Source organism: Tenrec ecaudatus, chromosome 14 (assembly GCF_050624435.1).
Source record: "Tenrec ecaudatus isolate mTenEca1 chromosome 14, mTenEca1.hap1, whole genome shotgun sequence".
Classification (NCBI taxonomy): Eukaryota; Metazoa; Chordata; class Mammalia; order Afrosoricida; family Tenrecidae; genus Tenrec; species Tenrec ecaudatus.
In genome coordinates this window covers 83201037-83212434 of record NC_134543.1, presented here as the reverse complement: position 1 = coordinate 83212434, position 11398 = coordinate 83201037, and positions in this window count along the sequence as shown.

The window sequence follows — 11398 nt, the reverse complement described above, 5'->3', positions numbered from 1 at the left end:
TCTTCCAAATAAACTGGATGCCTTTCAAACTATTATCTGGCAACAACAACAAAAACCCAAACATTGGAGGTGCCAACATGGAAATCATCTGCTCTCAACTTCAGGGTTAAACATTTTACTTCTCAAGGTAGGTGCCAGGAGTACATCGATCTTCTCCTAAATCACCATGGCGACAAACGCTCCAGTGGTTCTACTCTAATGAGAGAAGTTTGGGGAAGTGACGCATTCTAAGCAGTTTCCAAGAGAGAGGGGATCCCCTCGTCCAAACAATTAGTAAAACAGGACTGACTGGGAGGGACTCAAGCTGGTTTGGCTGGAAAGCCACTGGAACTGACTGGGAATGAAAGCCCTGGCCCTGGGCTGGTGAGTCACTCTGGGCATCACTGATTACGGGCTTGGCGCTATGAAAGGTAGACAGCTCAGCTGCCTTTCTTGACTCAGAATGCCACTACGGAGAGTCGGGAGTGGGGGCAGGGCAGACCTGAATCCAAGGAAGACCTGAATCCAAGGAAGGGAGAAGTGGTGCCCCTGCCTGCCCTGTTCTGTAGTGCACGCTGAAGCTGTCCTCTTCTGCAGGTATTTCACCCTGAGGTTTTAGAGGATCGAGTGGAATAGGGCAGGACGGATGCAGAAGAGGAGGGGAAGAGGCCTAAGCTAACATCGTCAGAAAAGTCCCAGCATTAGCAAGACAGTGACCTCCCAGTTTGGGGGTGCTCAAATAACAACAAACAAACAAACAACAAAGACACCAACTCACAGCAACCCTATTGGACAAGGTAGAACTGCCCCTGTGGGTTTCCTAGTAACGGCAACGCTTTACAATACCACACACGCTCGTCTTTCTCCCTTGGAGGGGCTGGGGCTTTGAACTGCTAACTTTTTGGTTAGCGGCCCAAAGCAGAACCCACTGAGCTGTAACTAGTGCTGAAGAATGGGGTCTCCTGTTTTCTTTGATATAGCAATATTGATCTTACATTTTTGGTGGAAACACTCCCTCTGGGGAGTAAGGGATAAAACCTAACTCAACGTCATTTGGTCTTGGCCCTTCCCTTGTTTCTTCAGCGGTAACGTGAAATCCTTGGGATGTCATGAGTAATTGGGTGTCTGTGTTATGTAAGGCGCCCTGGTGGTGTAGTGGTTGTGGCTGCTAACTGCGAGGTTGGCAGTTTGAAACCACCAGCTGCTCTTTGGGAGAAAGATGCGCTTTCCACTCCCCTGAAGCGTTACAGTCAGCGAAACGCACAGGGGCAGTTCTACCCTGTCCAATTAGTTGGCATCGACTTGATGGGAGTGAGGTGTGTTGGTTTTGTGTCATCTGAGGAACTCTAGTGGCTCCGGGCTAAGTCATGGGAGCTGCTCCCTGAGAGAAAGATGTGGCAGTCTGCTTCCATAAAGATTTCTGTGCTGTCCGCTCTGTCCTATAGGGCCACTGTGAATCAGAATGGACTAGAAACTCTGAGGTAACAGGCTGGTTTTTTTGTTTTGTATGTGTTTGTTTTTGTTGTTATCTAAGACCTGAATAACACCTGGGGGCTTGTGCAAATGAGTGGGTGCCTGGCCAGGCCAGGCCACAAAGGTGTCAGGTAGCCTGATGCCAGCTGACCTCAGAGAGGGAGGAGCTTATGACTCAATCACTCATGCCTGCACAATGAGGCCCCAGCAAGGAATGGAGGGAGACCTGGCAGCTCCTCGGGTGTCCTGACACAGTGGGACAGGAACACGCCCAGAGGGACACGGAAGCTGTGCAGTGGGGCTTCTCCCAGACCCTCCCTGTTGTGTCTTTTCATTTGCATCAGGGGTTTTTTTGTGTGGTTATAATAAAACTCTGATCATAAATGTAACACTCTCCATGAATTGTATGAATTAGTTCGGTAAATTTTTGAACCAAAGGAAGGTGACCCAATGAAATCTGGGAATTATCATTCATATCATTTGCAAGTAAAAAATAAACAGCACTCCCCTGGCCCTCCAAGCACTGAGGATGACACTCCTGTTCGGAGCAGCCAAGACATGGAGAGAGTCATAGGGCCAGCCTCACCAGGAGACACGACATCCGTCCCCTCACTGACCCACAGTGCTGCAGGGGACAGCAGTGGAGACACAGTGCGGGGATTGTGCCCACTCTGAACGCCCCCCACCCCCCCCCCCACGCTACGGTGAAATACAAAGGGAGCGAGCGTAACAGACCAGCAAGGGGAGCAAAGCAGCCAAGTCCCTGAGGAATCCTGAAAATGGACTTAGACTCAGAGGGTAGGGCCTGGCCCCTCATCAAACTCGATTGGAAAACATACATACGGGTCGGCAGACAGACCTGAAACAATTTATAGGCTTTTTTCCCTTTTTTTTCATATCTATCTATATAAGATAGGCAAGATAAACAACCCCAAGGAGAAAACAATGGGACTGAGGGTTCCAGGGGAGAGGGGGAGGCAAGGGAAAGGAAGCGGGGCACCAACAAACCCAAGGACGAGGGAGCAAGAAATCTAAAATTGATGGCGAGGAGGGAGTAGAATGCCTGGTGGGACTCAATCAAGTCAAGTGCAATGTCACAGGAATTACTGAGAGATGAATGAAAGTCGAACATGATAGTGGGACAGAAGGAATGTAAAAGGAAAGAGGAAGGAACTAGGAGGCAAAAGATATTTATAGAGGTATAAATATAGGCATGTATATGTGTAAATATATTAAGATATAATGATAGAGATATAGGACTATGTACATACATTTATCTGTTAAGTATTAAGGAAGCAGATGGACTCTATTCAAGTACTCCCTCAACGCAAGACCTTTGTTCTAATAACTCCCCATTCCCTGATGCTCATCTTCCCAAGATGATTGATGAAGAAAAAATGGTGCATAAGCAAATGTGATGAAGAAAGCTGACGGTGCCCGGCCATCAAAAGATAGTGTCTGGTGTCTTAGAGGCTTGCAGTTAAACAAGCACCCATCTAGCAAGGAAGCAACAACGCCCACATAGAATAAGCACACCAGCCTGTGTGATCATGAGGTGTCAACAGGATCAGAAGACCCAAAACAAACAATCATATCAATTCAAATGAGGGGGGTCAGAGTAGAGACCCAAAACCCATCTGTAGACAACTGGACATCCCCTCACGGAAGGGATGAGCCAGTCAGAGTAGAGTATAGCACCGAAGGAAGACAAAACATTCCTCTAGTTCTTTACTGCTTCCTCCTCCCTCACCATCATGACCCCAGTTCTACCTGAGGAATTCAGCTGAACCAGAGCATATACACGTGTACAGACAAGAGCTCTCAACACACGGAATCCTGGAGAAATAAAGCCCTCAGTAGCAAGAATGGGAGTAGCAATACCAGGAAAGAGAAGGGAGAGAAAGGGGGACCCACTGGCAATGATCCATGTATGAGCCCCACCCCACCCCAGGGGGCTGAACCACAAAAATGTGGGTGAAGAGAGACAGCAGATGGTTTAAGATATGAAAATTATAATAATTTACAATTTATCAAAGGTTCACAAGGGTGAGAGGGTGGGAGAGGAAGGGGAAAAAAGAGGAGCTGATATCAAGGGCTTAAGCAGAAAGAAAATGTTTTGAAAATGATGGCAACATATGTGCAAATGTGCTTGATGTAACTGATGTATGGATTATTTTAATAACTGTAAGAGCCCCCAATAAAATTATGTATACACATATATAATACATAGCAACAATGACGAGGCTTGTGCAGGGCCAGTGTTTCATTCTGTTGGAGATATGAGCCCTATGTGTTGGAACCAACTCCAAGTAACAAAGAAGTAGTGGAGGCCAGAAGGTCCGAGGTGAAGGTGGAGGGGTTGTCTGGCAACTTCTAAGCTTAGGGGTGTCTTGAAGGGTAGCAGCAAAACCCTGAGTTGGTTGCCTGTACGTTTGATGGGAGAGCACCCAGTGGAGACCCCAAGCTTATGGCGGTACCATAGTCATGGGTATGACTGTCGTGGGAAAACCCTGACTTCGTGGCAGCAGGTCAGAAAGCAGGATGCTGTGTGGACTCCCAAACATGCCGCTGACCCTGGGCCGTGGGTAGTTTGGTGGTCTGTACCATCCTGCGTTGGAGCTCCGACCTAACTCAAGGGGTGGGGGTGAGTTGCCCTTGAGTCCGTGCATTCTTGGACCCCTCTGTGCAGCACAAGGAAACCGGCCCCGGTCTGTGCATCCTCCCACTTGTTCTGATGCTGAGCCAGCCCATTGTTGTTGGCGCTGTGTCCATCCATCTTGTAGTGAGTCTTCTTGTCTGCTGCCCTTTTATTTTATCACGTCTGATGTCCTTCTCTAGGAACTAGTCTCTCCGGACAACACATCCCAAGTCTGTGAGATGACGTCTTGCCAGCCTTGCTTCTCAGGAGCATTCTGGCTGTACTTCTTCCAAGACAGATTCCATCATTCTTTTGGCCATCCATGGTATTCTCAATCTTCTTCGCCGGCACCACGGTTCAAACACATCAATTCTTCTTCAGTCTTTCTTATTCAATGTCCAATTGTCACGTGCATATGAGGCCATTGAAAATACCTGACTTGGTCAGGTGCACCATCGTTCTCAAAGTAACGGCCTTGTTTATCAACACTTTAAAGAGATCTTGTGCAGTAGATTTACGAAAGGCCCTTTGATATCTTGACTGCTGCTTCCATGAGCACTGATTGTGAATCCAAGCAAGACAAAATCCTTGACAACTTCGATCTTTTCTCCATTTACCACGATGCAACCTAATGGCCCAGTTGTGAGGATTTTGGTCTCTTTTACATTGAGTTATAATCCACACTGAAGGCTACAATCTCTGATCTCTATCAGCAAGTGCTTCAAGTCCGCCTCCCTTTCAGCAAGCTAGTGTGTGTAAGAAGCCTTCCTCCAAACTTGATGCCCATCCTCCTTCATATAGCCCACCTTCTCTGATGATCTGCTCGGCAGACGGAGTGAATAACTCTGAGAGGATACCCCCCCGCCCCCCGATGCACATCTTCCTGATTGTAAACCATGCAGCATTCCCGTCTTCTGTTTGCAGAACCACCTCTTGAGTCACGCACAGGTGCCTCATGAGCACAATCAAAGGTCCTGGACTTCCCACTCTCCTCATGGTTATCATGGCTTGTTAGGATCCACACAGTTGAATGCGTGGCAAAGCCAATGACACACAAGTAACATCTTTCTGGTCTTCTCTCCTTTAAGACCTCCCTGACATCAGCAATGATGTCTTTTGTCCCTGTCAATATAATGCTACAGCCATTGTTGCATGGTCTTCAGCAACATTTTCCTTTCAGGCGACATGAATGATATTGTTCTATAGTTTGAGCATTCATTTGGATCACCTTTCTTTGAAATGGGTACAAATACAGTTAGTTGGCCAAGTAGCTGTCTTCTAGATGTCCTGGCATGAGTAAAAGGCATCATCACCTGGGGGGAACATTTCAGTTGGTGCTCCCTCAGTACCTGGAGCTTTGCTTCTGGCAATGCTTTCAGTGCAGCTTGACCTTTGTCCTTCAGCCCCTCTGCTTCTTGCCCATGTGCCACCTCGTGGAGTGCCCACTTCCGGGATGTCTACGGCTTCTTTTGGTTCAGTGACTCTATATTTCCAGCTTCTTTGGATGACTGCGGAATTATTCAGTAGGCTTGAGTTTCCTGTTCGCTGCTTTAAGATATGCTGAGCATGTGTTTTGTTTTGTTTTTTTTTTGCTTTTCTTACTCTAGGTCTCTGTCCATTCAATGACAATATTTTACCCCTACTTTGTCTTCTGGAGCTGCTCTTTGACCTCATCATTTCTTCCATTTACCTTAGCTACTCGACCACTAAGCGCAGTTCCAGCGTCTCTTCTGTTGTCCGCATGGATCTTTTCTTTCCTGTTTTTTTTAATGACCTTTTTTTTTTCATGAATGTTCTTGATGTCATCCACATCTTCTGTCATGAATATTCAATGCAGCAAACCTTGGGATGTTCTTGAGATTTGTGTGGGAGAGACCTAAGGCCATATTTTGGCTCTTGGGACTTGTTTTAATTTTTGTCAGCTTCAATCCGAATTTACATATGAGTAGTTGGTGGTCTGTTCCACAGCCAGCCCTTGGCCTCATTTTAACTACGGATACTGAGCTTCTCCATCATTTATTCCCACAGATGTGGTCAGTTTGATTTCTGTGTATTCCATCTGGAGAAGTCCATGGGTGGAGTCTCCCTTTCTATTGTTGTGGAAAAGCATTTGCTATGAGCAAGTCATTGGTCTTAAAAGTTTCTATCGTGCTATCTCCAGCTGACTGTCTCTCATTAAGACCATATTCTATTCCTTCATTTCCAACTTTTAAATTTCAATTGCCAATAATTATCAATTCATATTGATTGCATGTTTCAACAATTTCCAACCGAAGATGTTGGTACAAGTTTTCAACGTTTCCATCACTGGCTATTGTGCTTGGCGCATGAATTTGAATAATGTTTGTACTGACTGGATTTCCTTGAAGACAGCTATCACCCTTTCACAGACAGTATTGTACTTCAAGGTAGACCTTGAAATGCCCTTTTGGACAATGAATGCAACACGATTCCTCTTGATTGTGCCACTCCCAGTGTAAGAAACTGTATGATTTTCTGATTCAAAGGGCCAAGGCCAGTCCATTTCAGCTCACTAATGCCTGACGTATACATTGTTATGCCTTGCACTTCGTTTTTGATGACTTCCCAATTTCCTAGATTCATATGTCGTACTTTCCAAGTTCCAGCTGTTAGTAGATCTGTGCCGCTGTTTCTTCTCACCTTGAGCTGTGCCCCTCAAGCACAGAAGACCCCGAAGTCTCCGCCCCCACAGGTCTCCATTCACATCGTCCCGGTAGGCTCGACTTTGTGAAAGCAGCCCCTCATCAGTCACATTTTGAGTGCCTTCCCCCCTGAGGGCCCAGTCTTCTGGCATGACCTCCAACAGTGTTCTGGGTTCGCTATCAGGCCTTCAGTGGCTGCCGGTGTTTTGTGGCCATGCATAAGGTTCTCGGTGGATGGACTATTTCCTTTTCAAAGGCTGGTCAGTCTGGAAGCTCTGCTGAAACCTTTTCCCTTTGCACGACCCTGGTGGTATTTGACATACCAGTGACATAGCTTTCAGCATCATATCAACACACAGGTCACCAGTGGTATTTACATAATCTCGTGTCAACTTGAAGGTATTAAGAGGGAAGGGGTGGAGTCTAGCCTGTCACTCAGGTCACAGCCCAATGATGTGGGCATGGTAGATTCTGGGAACTTCCTCTTTCTCTCCCTGGAGGCGGACCACATTCTCTCTCTGCTTCATCTTCCTGGAGGAGACACATAGAGACCCAAGCCAGTGCTGAGATGCTTCCACCACCACTGGATCCACAAGACTTTCCACTCACTGACCTATGATCTTCCTGCATTCGGCATCATTGCATATGTTATGTGAGTCTAAAGAAGAATTTATGGACAAGTATCAGACGTATGGGCTAATATCGGATTTATGGACTTGATCTGGACTAGGCTGGGATATTTTCTCAATATGCAATTTCTCTTTGATATAAAGCTCTCTCACATATATATGAGTGTCCCTGGATTCCTCTAGTCAACCCACTCCTATACACAGCACAGTGTGACAAACTGACAGATAAGAGGCAGCACCTCGGAGTGGTTCGGGCCAGAAGGAGTGCTACATGGACAACTGAGTCAGAAGTGGACAAAGATGTGGAAAATGGGGATGTGTATCTCCTTATCATTGTTGACGGGGGAAAAGTCGGCATCTGGTTTTAGAGAGCTGATTATGCATCCACGCTCCCCCTTTGCTTGGCTCAGGCAGTACCAGGACTGATCAGAGGCCCATTTCCCTATAACGTCAGAAGCTGAAGTTTCAGGGCCTTGCTGTGCACGGTCCTCTTCCAGGACATTGGAGGGGACAGAGCACTAGGGTCACATGACTGCTATACCATTTAAGGGGAAAACTTTTAACCGCCACTGGTTGAGAGGACTGTCTCTTTTCTGTCTGGCTTTCCCTCCACACGTCCCCTTTGCTTGAGCAGCAATGGGGACACGTGGGCGTTTTGAGATCGGTCGAGCCCCACATCCGGATGTGTCCGCAGGGGCAGTTGTGTAACTGAAGGGTAAATTACAGAGCCATGAGATAAGGCATGAGACAAGGGCTCAGCCCTTCCGATGGAGACCACAACCAGGACGAGGGAGTAATGAATTCTCTCATGAACGCATCTAATCTTGGGCAACAGTAAGCACAGCACATATGTAACAGGAAGGGGTTGTTTTAGAGGCATACATGTAACAGGAGAAGAACGAGCTAGGGGTGTGCACGCAATAGGAAGGAGAGGTGCTGGAGGCATACGTGTGACAGAAAGGTAACAAGATGGGAGAGTGTTAGAGTCAAGATGGCAGCCTAACCTTGGTCGTCTTTGAGCTCTTCTCCAGGGAAACAATCTACACTCCTTGTCAGAAAGGAGTGGGCACTACTTAGGGACAGACAATAGGGACTGATTGCTTTTGATGGTGGACAATCTTCAGACAAGTAGAAACCTTCAGGAGGATAGTAAGTGGCCAAGTGCTTGCAAACACCACTACAAATTAGCATTATTATGGAGGGACCCTGAGGGGAATAACTTTTACTTGGGAGAATGTGACTGGAAACCATCACCAACTCATGACCCTGAAGGTCTCCCTCCACAGGAGCCGGCCTCCCAGACTCCTTCTCCGTCTGCTTCCCCATTGGCTAAGGAAGTTGAGTTGATGATACATTTAATTTGGGTTTGGGAGGTACATGGATGCAGTGTGTCATTACCTCCTGAATAACTTGCCTCCCTGTAGGCATAGTTTCCAGGAATCCACCTAATGTTCTCCATTCAAAGGCTATATAGTGAAACTTGTAAGAGATGGGACTTACGGGTTCCCTTGTTTTTCCCTGGTCTTCCAAGCTGGCTGCCTCTGGCAGGTGGCAGGCAGCCTTACCACTTTTCTATTGCTCTCTATTCGGGGAAACTATTTTAATTTTCCTTCTCTGAAAGGCTTCTGCCTTACACAGCTTCTAGATTTTTCAGGTTTCTTGTATAACCTTGTTATTATTGTGGTTGCTAGGTTTGGTTGAGTCAGTGCCAACTCATAGTGACCCTTCTGTGGACAAACACTGCCCAGTCCTTCGATATCCTCTCAATCCTTGCTTTGTGTAAGCCCACTGGTACATCCACTGTGTCAATCTAGCTCATTGAGGCTCTTCCTCCCTTACATGGACCCTCTACTTTATCCAGAGCCCCAGTGGCATACTGGGTTGTGTGTTGGGCTGCTAACTGAAAGATCAGCAGTTCGAAGCCACCAGCTGCTCTCTGGGAGAAAGACGAGGCTTTCTGCAGCCTTGGGAACCCACAGGGACAGTCATGCCTCGTCCCCCGGCAGTGAGTTGTTTGAGTTGTTCTACTAGATCAAGCATGAGGTCGACTTCTCCAAGGGGTTGGCCCCTCCCAATAACATATCCAGAGTCCGTGTGAAGTGTGGCCCTTGTGCTTCTAAGGAGCATTCTGGCTGTACTCCTTAAGACAGGTGTGCTCATTCTTCTGGCAGACCATGGGCTATTTAATATTCCCCACCATTTTCAAAGGCCTCGATCCATCTGTGGTCTTCCGTATTCATTGTGTAACTTTCCCGTGCATGTGAGACAATAGAAAATGCCATGGCTTGGGTCAGGTCTCCACACCTTATTTCTCAAGGTGACGTCTGCTTTTCAACAGTTTTTTTGTAGCAGATTTGCCCACTGTGCAACCTCATTTGATTTCTTGCCTGCTACCACCATGGACAGTGTTTGCGAATCCAGACAAAATGCAACGCTCGTGTTGAGTTGTTGCTCTGTGTATTGCAGTGGGGTTGCTTTTTGGTAGAGGTTGGATTTTTGGTTTATGTTGACCGATGTCATCCCTCCTGCAGGCTGTATTCTTTGATCTTTATCATCTGCAAGTGCTTCAAGTCCTCTTTACTTTCAGCAAGCAAGGTTGTGGCATTTGCATAACTCACGTTATAATCATTAATGACTTCCTTGACTCCTGGTTCTTCATATAGTCCAGCTGATCAGATTGTTTGCTCAGCATATAGATTAAATGATGGTGAAGGGAACAAATCTTGATGTGCATGCCCCTGTTCTGTGCAAACAACTGCCTCTTAGTCTCTCTCTCTCTCTCTCTCTCTCTCTCTCTCTCTCTATATATATATATATATATATATATATATATATATATATATATATATATATATACACACACACACACATACATACACATATACACACATACATATATGTACACATACATACATATGTATAGAATTAAAACCTAAATTAAAATGCTCTATATTATGAAATAAACATGGTAATTTTTCCAGGTTTAATAAAAATTCTAAAAATGTGACATTCTCCCTAACAAGATGTGCAGGTAAAATTTTTCTAAATTGAAAACATGTGACCAACAATGCTGGAAGACAGAATCACCCCCATGCTCTCTGTAGACCAACCCTAAACTAACCCATTGCTGTTTAGTCGATCCAGATCCAAGTGACCGAGGGGACCAAGTAGAGCTGCCTCATATGGCTTCCAACTCTGTAAATCTTTCTAGAACCAGACTGCCACATCCTTCCAACATGGAGAGGCTGGTGGGTTAGATCCACTGACCTTTTGGTTAGCAGCTGAGTAATTAACCATTGTGCCACTGGGATCCCACTTCTTTATAAAAAACATAATCATCATGTGGGCAAGCTATTGAAGAGTATGTAGTTGTTTTTGTTTTTTTAAAGTTAGGGTTTACCAAACAGACATTTTTAAATTTTGCTATTTTTCTTGACTTTGTGATATATTTGTCAACTTATTTTTTTAAGTCAGTATCTTTTTTCACTGAATATATATATATATATATATATATATATATATATATTCACACCTTCGTGATGCTAATTATGTACTTGTTTTTCTTTCGAAAGCCTTCAATAGTGGTATCTCCAAGCCTTTACCAACCTCAATCCATCTCTGGAACTCGCCGAATGGCTATCGTGAGTTCCTGCCCTACGTCAGTGTTCTGTGCCAGGGGTCCTCAGAAAATCCAGAGTGGGAGGGGCCTGGAGGCTGACCAATTAGAACTGCTGCAAGTAGGGAAAATCTGGGATACCAGACATTGTATTGAAGGAGTCGGTGGAAGAAAGATTTCAGACAACCCATCCACCAAACCACAGTGGGAGAAGTCTGGGAGACAGCGGGCCCCCAGTAGGGCCCGAGGCACAGTCATGGGTCAACCTCTGGGAAGCTCCCGTTAGGGGCAGTTGCGTCCCCTCCACACACATACAGGTACATATCCTTTCATTGCCTCACAGATACTGGGATTTTTTTGGTTTTGTTTTGACAACTTGAAGGTTTGTGGAACCCTGTAC